Here is a 15582-nt window from a genome sequence, read left to right on the forward strand (position 1 = left end):
CTCTGGGGGTCCCAGGGCTGGGGCGTCAGGTGTGGCCTGGGCCTGGGCGGAAGTGTAGCACTGCTGGGACCCATGGCTCCTGGCCCCCCCTCCACCCAGCATTGGTGAGGGACCTCCTGTGGCGGTGATGAGGCCGGGGATGGACGGCATTACCAGACAGTATTAGACAGAAGGACCAGATCTAACCGTGTCTGGTAAGACGCCCATCGGCAGGCTTTGGTGCAGGCAGTCTCGTCCGGTGGCCCTTCTGGGAGGGGCTGGGCTTCGCCCACTACCGGCCCTGTGGCACCTTGAGAAAGCAGGAGGATTCAGCTGGATGGCAGGACCCCTGGAGCCTCCTAGTCTGTGGAGCGGCCCCAGGAGGCCCGGTGGCCCAGCCCAGGATCACCCCGAGGAGAGCTTTCCTGAAGTCTTCAGAGTGGCTCTGCAGGCACACGTGTTTGAGAGCACAGCTGGGGAGCAGTCTGGCTTCCCTGCTCTGGATCCCAGGTCAAGGTGGCTGTGGCACCCTGCGGCTTCCTGAACGGCTCTCAGCCAGTTAATGAATAACAGCAGGGCTGGGCAGACCCTCCTCCCCTGCGAGAGCCACTGGGGTCCAGAGCAGAAGAGCTGCCACAGTGCCTGTGCTGAGTGGGTCTGGGGTGGGTGTCCTGGCTTCAGATCGGAACGATAAAATAAAGGGCCATCCTGGCCTCAGCAGTTTGGGACAATGTTCCCAGTCTCGCCTACGAGGCTGCGGGGGTTGGGGGGAGAGCAGCACGGAATGTCCACTGCACTGGGCGCCCGGATGCATCCTGTGCTCCCTGCGGCCCCAGGGGCCTGAGGGAGTGTGGTCTCCTTTGTGGAGCAAGAGGCCACCGCTCACAGCCCCAGCTGCCTGGGACCTCTGAGGGCAGGGCCTGGATAGTGGCGATGTGTTGAGGGCCCTGGACACCTGTAGTGGACATCTGACTCTGTGTGGTAGATGGGCCAGGCTGGGAAGGGAAGGTGAGGGCTGCCAGCTCTGTACCATCCAGAAGGCCATTTCCTTGTGTGGCCATTGATGTGCCTGCTGGCTGCTCTGTGAAAAGAACCTAGGCTCAGCCACAGCCTATGTGTGGCAAGAGGCCAGGACTCCCTATGGCCCCCTGCGGGCTGGTGGCCCTTCCCAGGTCCAAGTGTCCTGGGTTTCTTGGGGAGCCCCGAAGGCCTCAATGTGGCAGAACCGGCCCTGCACCTGGACTTGGCAGCAGTCTCCCTGGTTGGGCCGGCCTGCAGAGTTGAGACAGGCTGTTTGCCTGCCCCTGGTTGACCAGGTCTCAGCCCAGCTCTGGGGTCCAGGAGTTCAGGACCACGTGTCCTCGGGCCACTTCCCGGCAGGTGGTGGGTCACCTTTGAACATCGTTACCAGACAGTGTTAGAGTTGAGCTGAGAAATCCAGCACTGTCCGGTAAGATGTCCACAGAGGCCCCGGTGCGCCTCGGCCCGAGGACGTGGGACGGATGTGGGTGCCTCACCCCCTGCAGGCAGGGCCCAGTGGAGGTGGGGAGGCCTGCCTGCTGTCCCTCACTTTCCCAAGACCCGGGGCCAAGGCTGGAGGTGTTGCTGGTCTGCAGGGTGGCCCACCCAGCTGGGCTCAGCTGGGCCTTCACTCCCCAAAGCCTTTGTTGTGCTCTGTCCCACCCACACCTGCAGATGTGGTGGCAGCAGCACCTGCTTGGGTGCCATGGGCAGGGCCCGGACACCCGCCTGTCCCACTGCTGATCACTGGGGGCGGGCCCGGTGCAGCTGCAGGAAGCCTTTGATTCTAGGGACCCAGAAGGGGCACAGACACGTCTGGACCTGGGGGAGGGGCCTGCCCCAGGTCAACTTTCTGCCTTGGAGCTGCATTTGGAAGCCACTGGGCAGGACTGCGTGGGCCAGCTGACTGTGGGTGTCAGGGGCTGTGGCGGTGTGGGGCCTTGGGCAGAGAGGGTAGGGTGGGCCAAGCTGCGGGAGGGCGGCCCCGTTGCTGCGAGCAGGGCCCCAGCGTCATCATTACCAGGCAGTATTAGAGACCAGACACCATCCAATGCTGCCCAGTAAGATGGCGATGGCCACCCCGGATTGGGTCTTGGGGCCGCCCAGCTGGGATCAAGAGGAGACTCGATGAAAGGGCACCCAGCAGCCTGAGGTACAACAGGGTTTCTTAATGCACTGAAGTGGGGAGGGGCCAGGATGGCCGGGGCTGGAGCAAGTGTGTACCCTGGGGCCAGAGCGCCAGGTGGTCCCATCTGTGGGGGCCCCACACAGGGGAGGCGGGCCTGCAGTGCCTGGAAGTGCCCAGAGGCCAGGACCACAGGGTGATCTCCCTGCCCAGTCAGCCCTGGCTGGCCAAGTGGGACCACCAGCTCTGGGCATGGGGTGGGCAGCTTAGGGCATCAGGGTGTCCTGCCAACAGGCAGAGGGAGTTCAGGGGGCAGGAGCAGGGCAGGACCCTCCTTCCAGGTGATCCCAGGGAAAGGTCCAGCCCCTGGGGGTCCTGGATGAGCATGTGTCGGAGGCTCCCAAACACAATCTCCCATGCCCCTCCCCCTGCCTTTGTCAAGAGCGCAGATGAAGATTGGGGCCAGGATGGAGGGTGGCTCCCAAGACCTGGCCCTCCTCAGGCCCCATCACCGAGCAGAGCAGATGTTTCCGGGGCCTGGGGTCCCTCCACTCACTGAGCAGCCTGTCACCAGCACCCTACTGTGGCATGGCCCTGGGGTTCTGGCCACTGCTGGCTCTGAGGTCCAGGATGAGGTGGTGCCAGGCTTGCAGGAGGGGTGCAGGAGGGGCAGCCTGTCCAAACTGCCTGGCAGTCACTGTGGCTTGTGTGCCCAGAGCACGTGGAACAGTAGCCCCCAAACACAGAATACAGGGCAACAACCCCCACGTACCTGCGGGGACTGAGCCAATCTTGAAGGCACCCCAGGATGTCTGTTCAGGGTGGGGGTCGAGGAAGTGGGCAGCTCTGGGGCCCCACCCTGCTCAGGGTCTGCACGTGGGACCCCTGCAGGGAGCTGAGAGACCCCCCAGCACACTGCTCTGAGGCTCCAAAGGGTCCTGTCCTGTCTCCTGTCACCACACAGGCGACACACTGGCCTGGAGAGCTGACCAGAACAGCTTCTGAAGTTTTCTGGCAACTTCTACCCATAGAGTTTGCAGGGAGAGGGCGTGAGCTCTGTGCTGATCCCCCCCACCCTGGGCTGACCACAACAAAGACTGCATCCACCTGGTCCCCGGCCTCAGCTGGGTTCACCTGGTTCTCTGGCTCCATGCTCCAGAAGGGCTGACATTTCTCAGAGGGCCTGACCAGATTTAGGCCTGGCCTTGAGGGACATGGGGCTTTCCTGGTGGCTCAGACAGTGAAGAATCCGCCTGCAATGCAGAAGACCCAGTTTGATCCCTGGGTCAGGAAGATCCCCTGGAGAAAGGAATGACTACTCACTCCAATATTCTTGCCTGGAGAATCCCATGGACAGAGGAGCCTGGTGGGCTACAGTCCATGGGGTCACAAAGAGCTGGACACAACCGAGCGACTAACACTTTGCCTTTCTTTTGCCTTTGGGGGACACACACAGGGAGGGGGCTTCACAGGTGCCTGGACCCTCCAGGTGTCCGTGTCCAGGCTCAGAGAGTGGTGCCCTTGGCCAGGATCTAGGCCTTCAACCTTCTGGCCCCAACCTTGCCTTTCATTGTCCATCCCTCAGACCTGTAAAGTCAGTTCACTTTTTTCTGAGCTAAGTGAAGCCATTTAGACTTCACCTTCAGAGCTGAGTTAAATTTCAGCTCCAATCCCAGTGGTCAGGCCTTGGGGGCTGGAACTGGGCCGAGCATCCCTCCTTGCAGCCATCACTTATTCCAGGTGCCTCCGCTGCCTGACCTCCAGTGCCCTTGGCTGCTCACAGCCAAACCTGCTAGGGGACCAATGAGGGCCTGGGTGACCCCACAGGCCCTGGCCAGCCCACCTACGATAGGATGGATGAGCTACTCCCATTGTCTGCTCCCTACCAGCACATTGTTATATTTTCACTAGGAGGCAGAGATGGGGGCTGGTGGGCAGCAGAGTGCTCCCTTCTGAGCCTCAGGACAGAATCTCACTCTCCTCGCAAACTCAGAATCTGAATTCCACAAGGAAAGACTGACGCCCTGGCCTGGGCCTCACTGTGGCTCTCATATGGGCCGAGGGCCTGGATTGCTGCGCACCTGGCTTGGTGCAGGCCGGTGAGTCTTACTGGCTGACATGAAAAGTGAAAATAAATGTTCCCTGCTTCCAAGTGCCCCCAATGATGCTTTCTTGGCCAGTAGTTGGTAGGAATGAAGCCAGCGTGTGGTCCCTGGGTGTGGGGTCACCATTCCGATGCGGCTCAGCTGAGGACATCTAGGAATCAGAGCATCTCCTGTTTGCAGAGCAAATAGCCCACCTGGAGGGCACCCAGCCTGCCCAGTCTGGCGGGTCCCACCTGCACAGGACAGGGTGGGGTGGGGAACACGATCCCAGCGTGAAAAACCAGCAGGCTGGTTAACCTGCCCGACGGGCCTTAATCAATGGTGAGGCCGCGCAGAGAACAAAGCACAGAAACCCAACCCCTCTGCGCGGCCGGATCAGCCAGCTGGGCAGGGAGGCTGGGGCGGGGGTGGCCCGAAGCTGGCCCATCTGCACGCAGGTATGGCTGGAACTGTGTGTCTGAGGCCTGGCCGCCATCCCCCCTGAGTCCTTTGGGGTGCCCTCCCCACACCAGAGGACAGACCAGGCTCCTCAAGAGGCCAGCAGCTTCTGTGGGCTCTTTTACCTACTCCTAAATCCACCAGATTTTGCAAGTAAGGTATTTGCAGATGACCAACATGCCTGAAAATGCACAGCAGACTGCATCCATTTTCATGAATACAAAACTTATTTTGCCTAATTCAATCTGCTGCCAATGGCTCCAACTTTGAAGCATTTCATCTGAGTTACTAGGAAAAAAAGAAAACGAAACCAACCCGACCTATTTTTACAGATGCTCAGCCTAAAAGGGCCTAAAGTTCTCCCGTTGGACTAAACAGCCTGTGCTTCTGCCCTAGAAGTTTCATTCGTCAGCAACAGCGAACTCTATACTATGCCTCAGAGATGGTTAACCTCTGTCACGTCAACGTTTCATTTCCTAAACTTCAAGACTTCCCACGAAGGCCAATGCCTGGGCTGTGAAGGAGGCTCTCAGGCCAGCTTGCTCAGGGCCAGTGTGTGGGGCCGAGGCACTGTGGCCTCACTGCTGGACAGGGTGTTTGTGGGGGTGCAACCGAGGGTGCTACTTTGAGTTTAGGTAGAGAATCTTTAGGACAGACTTTGGACCTGACCCCATAGCGCGACACTGGCAAGCCGGCCTGCACCTCCTCTGAGGTGGTTCCGGCTCTACTGGCACCTCCGACAGGGGCGGGTAGGAAACAGCAGCGAATCCGGGCCAGACCGGCTCCAGCCCAGTGTGGCCACTGGCAAAACAGCTCTACCCAGGAGCAAAGCCCAGAAACCCAGAAACGGCTTAGAGCTGCCGGCGTCTCAGGCCTCCTTGGCACCGGCTCTGGGTGAAAAGAGCTCAGAACCGGCACTTCAGTGGCCGACTCAGCAAAGGGCTTTCCAGAAGGTCTTGTGGCCCTCTGGTTGGGAGGGAAGACCCCCACCACCCGGTACTGGTCCCCTGCACCTGGCCTGTGTACGCTGACCGCCCTGGGCTGTGGGGTGGCTCCAGGCCCCTCAACCCTGCTCTCCCTACCCCCGAGGCCCACCTTCTCCTCAGAGAGGAAGGGCCACCCTTCCCCGAGTCCTGGCCCCACTGGACTCTGTGGCCAACCGGCTGTCGCCACCATCACACCGTCCTCCCCAGGTCGCTGGTGAGGGCCCCGAGGGAGGCTCTCGGCCCAGGGTGCCTGCCTCCAGCTCCTCCACCTCCCGCACCAACCTGCCCCAACAGGTTCCGGGCCTGGAGGAGTAGGGTAGGAGCCCCTCCCGCCTCTGCCCACAGCCTGAGCCTCGCTGGGCCCCGGTATCTGGGACCCACCAGGCCTCTGCATGAACGCCAGGGACGCCTTGGCACCAGTCTCCCCGAGTACCTGTCAGCCCCTGGTCCGTGGCCCCGGCACCCAGGTCTGGCTTCGGCCTGACCGAGAGCTGCCTGCCTCCTGGGCAGACCTGAGGCCCACCGCCCTCGGTGGAGGCTCCGCACAAAGGAACCCGAGGTCCACGCGTGTGCAGTGGACGGCTTGCTGGGCCTTGGGGGAAGTTCTGAGAGCGACTGGGAACAATGGAGGCGGCGCCGGGTAGGGCTGGGAAGAGGCAGCGAGGCCCCGGCTCGCCTTACATGTAGGGCCACCCCCCCCTCCCCACGCAGGTGCCTGCTCCAGGCCGACCAATCTCCACTCCCGGCAGCCGACAGGTGTGTCCCCCGGGCTCCCATAGGCTGGGAGGGAGGCAGCGAGTGACGCAGCGGCCGGGCGGGCTCGGGGCCTGCACACATTCCTGCCCCCGCCTCGCCCAACTCACCCGCCGGCCAGGTTGAACAAAAACCAGGGCAAGAAGCTTCGGCAGGGACTGCACTGGAGCGTGTGAGCCGGCGGCCAGGGCAGCCGGGCAGCAGCTCCTGTCCAGGCGCTGGGGCTGCCTTGCCAAACCAGGGAGGGAGCAGAGGGGGGTCATGCTCCACATCCCTGCTTTTCCCCAGGTGGCTCCGGCGATGCCTCTGACCCTTGGGGCGGTGGCCTCCCACTGACCAAGGGCAGAGACTGGACCTGACCACTTTGTTCCAGGCCCCCACCCCCAGCTGTGGCAGAAGTGGAGGTTCTGCTTTGTGTGGGTCTCTCAAAACCCTTCTCCTGTTTGCCCCTAGCCCACCTCTATGGTCAGGTGGCCCGGATCAGGCCACATGTCATACTGGCCCACATGCTAGGGGAGCCAGGCTGCTGAGAAGGGTGGGGGGTCTGCCTAGTGACCAAGGCCTTGGCAGCCCCTGGAGCCTACGTTTTAGACCCCTAGACTGGGGTGCAAGGTTTTGTGTTGGGGTTCACAGGGTGGGAGAGACAGGGCCCCAGTCCAGCTGGACTTCATGCTTGCTGTGTGCCCCCAGGGAAGGGCCTGTAATGAAGGGACAGTGATTCCAGTAATTAGCCCAACAGTAGAGAGATCCCAAAGGCCCAGCTACTCTCCATAATGAACCCAGCAGCCGTGCTGGAAACTCATGTGACAGGGCTGTCCCTGGGCTGCTGGCCCTGGCCTTACTCCACCCCGGGAGGGGCTCTGTGGCCCAGAGGCTGTCCTCCAGGGATGGATGAGGCCAGATCACTGGGTCACCCCGAGAGGGCTCCCTGGCAGCTGCATAACTGCAAGGGGTGCTGTGCCCACACCTGGGGGATGCAGGGGAAGGTATGGCCCCCAGAGTCAATCGTGGGGTCACGGTGGGGGATCCAGAGATTTGCCATGGGCCCCTTGAGTGTGGTTCTGAGTTCACTGCCACCTGGAGACCCCAGGCTACTCCACTCCCTGACTCTGGAGGGGGAGTGGCCTGGAGCTGGTCTGGCCCCCTGGGCCTCATATGGGGTGTCTGGAAGGCAGTCCTGGGAGCAGCGGTGACCTCTAATCCTCGACCCTTGGGCTCCAGCCCCTCCTTGGGATTGTCAGGATGCCCACCCACCCTGATGCCCACTCAGGTGTCTGCGTTTGTGTAGGGGTGAGGCAGGACACAGATGTCCCATGGGTACCATCTTTTGAGGAGACTGAGGCACTGTCAGTGGACAGAAGTGGGAGGAGGGGCTGTTCGAACTGACCTCCTCCTCAGTCTCACACCCTGCCCTCCCCGGTGCTGCCTGCCAGCGGGGAGGGCCTCTCCGCTAAGCCCTGAGGGCCAGGATGTGGTGGGGACCAAGGGCCTGCTCAGTTCTGCCAGGAAGGAGCACAGAGTTGGGTCTAGGAAGGGAGACAGTCATGGGAGGAGCCTCTGCCCCTGGAAGGGAGCATCTGAGGGTCGCTTGGTCTGAGAAGAGGCAGAAATAAACCTCCTCTTAGTTTCTGGCCTGCCTCTGATCCTGTCCTTACCAAGCAGGGACCCTTTCCTGCCAACTCAGAGGCTCCTGTAGACTCAGAGACACCTGGGCACATTCACATGGTTTCCTGAAGCTGCTCTACTGGGCAGCTGCCCTGGGGCAAGGCGACCCCCTACCATGGAGGCTACCCTAGCTGGCCACAGTGGTGCCACTGAGGCCTGATTTTAGCCCAGGGTCAGAAAGCAGCTCAGCTATTCCTGTGGCCCAGGAGCCAGGCCTGCCCCCGCCATGGTGAAACCACTTGGAACATCCCCTAGTGCATCATTTTGAAGAGAGCTATTCTGGTCTGGCTGACTGCCCACCCTTGACCTTGCAGTGACTGCTCAGTGCTCTCCTTGCCTATTCTGCCCAAGTCTTGAGAAGGAAAAATGACCCGAGACTGGGCCCTGTGCTGGCAAGAGGACCGAGGAGGTCTTGGCAAGTTTGCACGCATATCATCCCTCAGTTTTCAACAAAAGTTCAGTTGAGATGTTTCCGTTGCCCCTACAGTGTTTGCAGGCAACCCTAGCCAGGTGGGGGTCCCAGAACACTCTGGCACCTCTGAACTCTGCTGATGGCCACCTCAAGGCCTGAGCTGAGGTCATCACTCCTAGTGGAGCAGCAGTTGGCTCCTCCCTGTGCAGAGGCCCTGGACCCTCTAGGGCAGCAATTCCCCGCCGGCCAGGATACACATCCAGGGAGTAAGGGTGGGCGGGCCCTGGGCAGGCCCAGAGCCTCTGGCCTCCTCCAAGGGGAGAGCAAGAGCCAGGTGGCCAGGCCCTGAAGGGTCAGCAGGGTGCTGCCCCATATCACACCAGGCTCATGTTGTCCCAGCCTGCGGGCAGCAGCTAAACTGGGTGCTGGGATCCCTGGAGAAACCAGTGGCCATCAGACAAAGGTTCTGGCCCAGCCTACCTGCTGGGTGCAGATGTTGCCATGGCAGCAGGAGGGGGCAGGGCAAGCAAGACAGGCTGTTCAGGGACTGGGAAGACTGACATGGGAGGGGTGACAAACCCCCCTCCCCAGCTTGGGGACACAATCGGGCTAATGGCAGAGCTAGTGGTGAGCTGGCCCCCAGCCCCTCAGCCCTCTCTGTGGGGCTGAGGCCTCACGGGGCGGGGCAGGCAGGACAAAGGGCCATTGTGCTGTGGCTGCGGCTGCTTCCTGCATGGCAGCCAGCCACAGATGGCTGCAGGCTCCCTGCGCCCCCCAGGGCTCAGTCTCAGCCTGGAAGCCAGGCCCAAGAGGGTCCTACCTCGGGTGCCGAAGGATGGCCTTCCCACTGTGACTGTGTTGGGGCAAGGGCAGGGCCCTGGAGCCCCTGAGCCTAGGACTTGGGAACGGGACCTTTCTCAGCTTATAGCCAGCTCTGGGCTCCCCAGGGGACACCTTACTGAGTCGCCTTACCAGTCCCTGCACTTCCGGTTGGGACGGGCCATTTCTTCTCTGCAAGCTCCTCTGACTCACCTCCTCACCTCAGCAGAGCAAATACCTGGGGCAGGTGTGGGTAGATACTGGGGGCCGCCAAGCAGCCCTGTGTGGGCCCACTTGGGCAGCTGTCCCTGGGGTCAGCACCTCCACAGAGGGGGCAAGCTCTGTCACTCACTCTTCCCTGGCCCTCCACCAAGTCAGTAGTGTTGACCTGGATTAGGGAGGGGCTGTGGCTAACTTTGCTTTCAGCCACTGCAACCGGTACTGCCTTGGAAGACAGGCAGCTTGGCTCCAGGAACTGGGAGAAAGGTCTAGTAGCTGGTCCAGTAGGGCAGGTGCTAGTGTCTGGGTCTGGACTTGGAGGTTCTGTCCAGGAACAGGGCGCCCCGTGGGACATGGCCCGGCCACCTCCTCCCACCCAGAGCTATCTGAAGCATGGAGACCCCGTCCCAGGAAGGCCAGGCTGGGGTAGGGGTGGGGCTGCAGTGCCTGCACCCCTGGACCTGCTCTCCGAAGCCTTCCTGTCCCTGATCCGTGGGGCCAGGTGTTCCCAGCAGAGGCCGCTTCCTCCCACCATGCTGACAGGTGAGCGCAGGAGGCTGGGCCCTGCCGTAATCAACTGCTGCACTGAGAGGGGACCCTCTTTCTTCCATCTTTTGATGTACCTTTCCACTCCTTTCGGCCTCAGCTACTCCCACCTAGCCCAAGGACCTAGGACCTGTTGGCTGTCCCCAGCTCAGGGCCAAAGGGTTCAAGCCAGAAAGCTCAGCAACTATCACTCCAGGTCCCTCATGGCCCCACATGCTGCCCTGAAGGCCTGCTGGTGCCCATGGGCAGGCTGGGGTTACTCCAGTGCTGGGACTTCTCTCTGGCCCTCCTGGATGAGTCCTGACCGCTTCGTCCCCGCCTTCCTGCCTTGGGCCATGCTCTCAGACCCCACTGTTCAGGCAGGGCCTGGCGGCAACACCCGCAGGCTGTGCCAGTGCTGCAATGTGTTCCTGCAGCGTGACTCAGCCTTGACCTTGACCCCGTGCCTGAGATCCAGAAGCACCTATGTTGTCTCAAGCCCGTCTCCCTGAGGCCCACACCTGGTCATGGTGTCTAGAAAACACCGGGCCAGAAGTCTGAAACCCTCTGTCCATCATTCTTAGACAAATTGAGGCCCCTGGTGGCCTCTAGGGTGCCAAATCCAGGGCCAAAGGTCCGCCCTCTGGGCTCCTGGGCTCAGCATGTAGGCAGCTGGTCACTCTGCTTGCAGAGCCTCTGCCCAACCAGGCTACCAGAGACCACAGTACCCTGGCCCTGCCCATCTCTAAGAGCCCGTGGGTCGGGTTCTGGTGTTGTGGGGATGGAGGGGCAGGGGTCGACCCTGTCGGGGTCTGTAGCTGGGGAGGACCCAGAACTGTGGAGTTCAAAATATTTGAAATAAAAAAGGTCCCACTGGTGATGTGAGAACAGGTGCCCCAGTGTGATGTGATGAGCAGGGCAGCAGCCCGGTGGCTCCTCCCAAGCCCCTGCCCTAGCCTAAGTGTGAGAAAAACATTAGACAAAGCCCAGCAGAGGGGCACATGATGGACACGACAGGCACATACCTGGCCAGATCTCCTGCACAGGTCAAGGTCACAGAAACAAGGGGGGATCTGGGGCCTGTCACAGCCAGAGGAGCCCAGGCATACATGATGGCTGATGTCATGTGGGGTCCCGGGTGGGAAATGAGGAAGCCGGGTGAGGTGGGACGGTAGCCCATGGAAACATGCTGCACTGGCAGCACTGGCCTGAGAGCAGGGGAAACTGGCTGTGGGCCTGGGAACTCGCGACGGCTCTGCAGTCTCAAACTATCAGATAGAAGCTCATTTAAGTATATCTGCAAGAGTCCCACAATAACTCTGGCAGATGTCCTGGGGGCATCAGGGGACAGAGCAGGTGGCTGTGGGCGGAGATGCCAGGGGAAGCTGAGGACAGAGGCATTGGTGAAGCCGAGGCGGGGGCCTCTGGCTCCCATCTGAGGCCATGAGGGGGGCTGTGTTCCAGGTCCCTCTGGCCTCCACCCCCACCCCGTCCTGTGCTTGGGCTTGGTGGGGCGCCTAGAGCTTGGGGATCACTGAGGCCTCTTGTCTGGTCTGGTCTGAACGTTCCTGGTGGAACTCTGGACACTTGAAGCCTGATGGGGCCAGCTGCCTCTGGGCTCCCCTGCACCCCCTGCCCAGAGGCTCTGAGCAAAGACTGGCTCAGGGTCTTTGTCCTGGGAGAGCAGTCCACAGAGCTAGGGCCTCATCTGAAGCCCCTGGAGGACATGGCAAGGGGCATCTACCCCACTTCCCTCACAGCCCCACAGTTTGGGATCCCAGGAGCCCCCAGGCCAGAGTTCACGCTGACACCAGAAACCTGGCTGGGACACCCTGCCCTCTCCTGCCATGTAAGGCCCACACTTGTCCTGTCCTGTCCTGGGGTCCAGCACTCACGGGGCGGGGCAGGTCCAGTGACTCGGCAGCCCCTCAGGAAGACACAAAGATCCTGGGGGCAGCAGGGGCCTTGGTGCTGAGGCTGGAGTGATCTGGGGATCTGCACTGGCAGCCTGTCTGGTGGGGTGCCGGCCTGGGGCCATACCCTTGTGCCAGGAGACCAGATGCTCAGCCCTACCGCCCCTCTGGTTCCACCTTTGGCCAAAGTCAGAGATTTGCAAGGTCTCCATCTCCCAAAGAGCCTGCTTCCAGGGGCATCAGCCCCAAACCCAGCACTCAAGAAAGGAGGGTAGCCTTTGCCTCTCAGCCCCTCCCCAGGGTCTAACTGAAATAAAAACCATCTGAGGTGCAACAGGGACCTCAGATCCATAGGCCAGCCTGGCTGGGGAGCCCCAGCCTCCACTCTTGTTCCCCAGCCAGCCCTGAAGGAATCCTCTGAAACAGGGCCATAGTCCCCCCACTCAGCGCAGATCCACTGAGCCCCCATTTCGCCACCATTCAGCAAGGCCTGGAGCAGGATGCTGGTGCAGTAAGGGGTGGGAGGTGGGGGTGGGGGAGGCTCTCACAGCCTCAGCTGTATTGCCAGCCATCCAACACTCACTAGTCCCCTTTGTGATCTCAGACCAGGCCCCAGGCCTTATCTGCACCCAGAAAGGGGGGGTGCCAGATGCCTTGTCACAGTCATGGAGCCTCTGCGTCCTCAAATCAATATCTTTACTCTTTTATACGGCACCTCAGACCTCTGGCCATCACCAGCCTGACTGCCCCTGGCCAGGGTAATCTGGCACCCTAGCCCCCAAGGCCCTCTCCTACCTGGCCTCCCCCTACCCCCACTGCAATCCCTTGGGCTTCTGGGGGCCTCCTTGGGTCACGCCCACCCTGGATCTCTAGGAACCTGTAGCCCAGACTCAGCATCACGCTCTGCAAGGCCACCAGTCTCAGTTCTCAGATGATGTCAGTGCCGCCTCTCCACTCCCTGCTTCGTGCCAGGGGCCCTGCTGCCTTCTTTGAGCAAGAGGGACCTTGGGGCCCCTGCACCCCCACTGCCTGCTGCCCTGGGCACTGCTGAGTCTGGGGAGGGTCCGGCACTCTTTGGGGCCTTGTTTTGTTCAGAATCTTTCCTCCATGGCATTTTCACCCCTTTTCTTTTGAAATAATCCAAACTTAGAGGAGAATGGCAGGGACAATATGAATCTGTCAGCTGGGGCAGCTGTAACAAATCACTACAGCCGAGGGCAGCATAGATAAGACGCTGTTCCCACAGAACTGGGTCTGGGAGGCCAAGACCCAGGCAGGTCTGGGTCTGGTGAGGCTCTTCCTGGTCTGCAGGTGGCCTCGCCTTGGTGTGTGAGCAGAGAGGTGATCCCTCTGTGTTCCTCTTCTGACAAGGACACCACACCTCTCATGGGCCCTGCCTCACCCTGAGCACTCCTAAGGCTCCAGCTGCAGACACCAGCCCACGAGGGTCAGGGCTTCCCACCGAGGATCTGGGGACACAACTTAGCCCAGAGCAGACACCATTTCTTTCTTCAGGATATTTGAGAGTAACACTCTCACCTCAGGAGTGTCCACCAGGAGCCCTCTGGCCCCCTGGACTATGCAGCTCCAGGCTCAGGAGGGCTGGCCCATCATCTCTGACCACTGCCATCAGCCCCAGGTCGGTGCTGCAGCCCCCGCCCCTGCATATCTGCCCTCTCAGGCCACCGGCCCCTGTCCTCCACCAGCCTCCCCTCCCCCACAGCTTCTCGTGCCCACTCTGGGTGTCTCTGCCCCACGTGACCTCTCAGTGAAGCCTGGGCACCTGTGTCTAGAGCCCCGCCCGTGCCACGCCCAGCTGCCGCGCCCAGACGTGCCCGTCAGTTATGCTCTTGTCTGGTTCATGGCTAACCAGGCCCGGGCATGGCCGCTCCTGCGGATGCAGGTATTGACTGAGAGAGTGCATGAGTGACACCGGAACTCCCACCACCGTGAGGGCACACGCAAAGCTGCCCAGGCCTGGCTTTGGGCCAGAACACATCAGATGGGAGGGCGGGCTTCTGTGTCCCTCTTGCTGGCACCAGCTGCCAAGGTAGCAGCAGTGCTTCCCCATGAGAAGGTGAAGCAACAGCAAAGTGTCTGAGGTGACCTTCCAGCGGCGCTGGCTTTACTAACAGTGGCAGTGGACCTCCATCCTCTCCCACAGGCAGGGCTGCGTGATGAAGGCCCCACAGGGTGGGTGGCGGGCAGCGGGCGGGAGGCAGAGTCCCCCTGAGGCAGGAAGGGACTAGGTGGGCACAGGGGAGTCCCAGGATCCTCAGGGACGCTTGCCCCTCCTGGTGCCCACACTCCAGTGGCCCCACCACCCAGAGGGGTGATTTTTGCCTCCTGGGGAGCCTGAACTGAGCAGAGCCCATCCCAATTCCCGCCTCCCACCCTGCTCTGCACCCGCCACTGGGCGGGCTGCACCCGGGCGAGGAGGCATCTGTGCAGCTGGTTCAGATTTGCGTCCCAAATCAGCTGTAGCCACTGCTGACACCGAATTTGCCTGAAAACTCAGATTTGGGGAGAGTGTGGGCTCCAGTGCCCACCAGATGCGGGGAGGGTGGTGGGCTCCTCAGGGATGTCCACTGCTCCCCTCACTGCTCTGAGTGGGGTCTGGCTTGCACAGGGTCTGCAGCCTCCTCTGTCTCCAGCCCCTCATCCTTGCCAGGCTCAGCCCTTGTGGCTGCCCACAGCCCAGGTCCCACCTCCTGCTGTGTCTGGCTCTACATGACCCTCAGCACTGGCTTGGCTCCATCCCAGCCACGCCTTCTAGGGGCCTGCCTGGCGTTGGACGCACTGCCCTTCCTCTGGAAGGGTCCCCTTCTCTATCCCTGTGACCCACCCCCCTCCCTAGCCATGGTGGGAAGTGGGGGCTCAGAAATCCTGGTCAGAAATCCAGGGTCAGAAGGTCAGATGAGGTCAGTGATTAGGTCAGGAGAGGGTCAGAAAGGGGGTCAGGTGAAGTCAGCATGAAGGTCAGGAGGGGACCAGGAGGAAGTCAGGTGAGTTCAGCATGAGGTCAGAGGGGGTCAGGTAAGGTCAGTGAGAAGGTCAGAAGAGGGTCAGGGGGAGGTCAGGTGAGGTCAGTGAAGTCAGGAGAGGGTCAGAGAGGGAGTCAGGTGAGGTCAGCATGAGGTTAGGAGGGAGTAGGAGGAGGTCAGGTGAGGTCAGTGAGGTCAGGAGGGGGTCGAGAGGGGGTCAAATGAGGTCAGGAGGGGTCAGAAGGAGGTCAGGTGAGGTCAATGTGAAGGTCAGGAGGGGTCATCAAGATCAGATGAGGTCAGTGAGATGAGAAGGGGTCAGCCATGAGGTCAGGCAGGATCAGCATGGAGCTCACTGGGTTTTGAAGACCCGGCCCTCCATCCGGTCCCTGAGTCCCCCTTGGGGACACCCTACTTCGGCTCCCAGGAGCCCCTTGGCTGTTTCTGCCATGTTCTCCCTGCAGGGGCCTGTTTTACAGGGTCTCCTCTTAGGAGCCAGAATGGATAGAGTGGTGGGGCATGGGGAGGTGGGTAGACTGGATGAGCAAGGTACACTTGTCCTGTACCGTGAGTCAGAGTCAGATGTGGTCGTGGGTGCAGGGGTATTAGGGGCCAATGTGAAAGGGGTGTAGGGTCAG

General features: G+C 61.2%; 3 non-coding genes across 3 annotated transcripts; all 3 read right to left on the reverse strand.

The window, feature by feature from the left end:
* MIR429 (microRNA 429) lies at window positions 133-216 on the reverse strand. Its single transcript, NR_129751.1, has one exon. It is a non-coding gene; the product is annotated as a microRNA 429 (primary transcript).
* MIR200A (microRNA 200a) lies at window positions 1363-1450 on the reverse strand. The gene has a single exon (NR_129639.1). It is a non-coding gene; the product is annotated as a microRNA 200a (primary transcript).
* Window positions 1997-2076, reverse strand: MIR200B (microRNA 200b). Its single transcript, NR_129640.1, has one exon. It is a non-coding gene; the product is annotated as a microRNA 200b (primary transcript).

The sequence above is a fragment of the Capra hircus genome, chromosome 16 (assembly GCF_001704415.2).
Source record: "Capra hircus breed San Clemente chromosome 16, ASM170441v1, whole genome shotgun sequence".
Lineage (NCBI taxonomy): Eukaryota > Metazoa > Chordata > Mammalia > Artiodactyla > Bovidae > Capra > Capra hircus.